Source organism: Cornus florida, unplaced genomic scaffold (assembly GCF_030987335.1).
Source record: "Cornus florida cultivar Cherokee Brave unplaced genomic scaffold, ASM3098733v1 CherokeeBrave_3.0.0_Hap2_Chr10, whole genome shotgun sequence".
Classification (NCBI taxonomy): Eukaryota; Viridiplantae; Streptophyta; class Magnoliopsida; order Cornales; family Cornaceae; genus Cornus; species Cornus florida.
The window spans coordinates 80,309,700-80,310,673 of NW_026775580.1; the positions used below are offsets into that span (position 1 = coordinate 80,309,700).

At 38.1% G+C, this 974-nt stretch overlaps 1 pseudogene; it reads left to right on the top strand.

The window, feature by feature from the left end:
• Positions 1-492: 492 nt before the first annotated feature.
• On the top strand, positions 493-591 carry LOC132280471 (small nucleolar RNA R71; annotated as a pseudogene).
• Positions 592-974: the final 383 nt, after the last annotated feature.

Here is a 974-nt window from a genome sequence, read left to right on the forward strand (position 1 = left end):
CTCCAACTTGGATTATAATGAGTACCATAAGGATTGTTCCCTTGGTTCACAAAAGCCTCATTGACTTGTTCATTAGGTTCACTTTGCACTTGTACGTGAGGACAATGAGAAGTAGAATGAAGAACACTAGAACAAGTCATACATGTTTCATTTGATGCACAATGAGAATGGTTAGGGAAGGAAGATACTTGGTTCGCCGAGTTTTGGTTAATCAAAAATTAATCAAACCTTTGAGACAAAGACTTCATTTCGGCGGCTATTTCATTTGAATGTTCGACTTGATGTAAGCCAACACTCTTCCTACCTTGTGAATTTCTACTATTCTTGGATGATAGTGTTCTATGCAAAGAATTTTCACTCATATTTTCATAGAGATGCCACACGTCATCCTCATGCCTATCAATGTAAGAGCCACCCATGGAAACATCAACCATACCCTTATAGTTGTCTGATAAGCTCTCAAAGAAGTATTGAACTAATTGCCATTTGGGCATGTCATGATGTGGACACTTCCTCAGCAATTCATTAAAGCGTTCCCATGCCTCATGAAACGTTTCTCCATCCCCATGTGAAAATTCTCAAATTGAGGTCCTCATGGCATTGGTTTTAGAAACCGGATAGTACTTCTTCAAGAACTCTTGTTGCATTTCTGCCCAAGAAGTGATTGAAAAAGGCCTAAGATTGTTAAACCAATACTTTGCCTTGTCTTTTAAGGTGAATGGAAAAAGTTTGAGTCTTAAAACCTATTCCGGCATGTCCGTATATTTTACGGTGGAACATACTTCAAGAAACTCATCCAAATGCGTGTAAAGTTCTTCACTTGGAAGTCCATGATAGTTAGGAAGCATTTGAATGGTTTGTGACTTAATTTCATAGTGATGTACTCTAAATGGAGGCAATTGGATGCATGTAGATGCATTGTATTCATTAGGCACATAGTGATCTCTTAAAGCAAAAGGTGGATTAGCTACTTG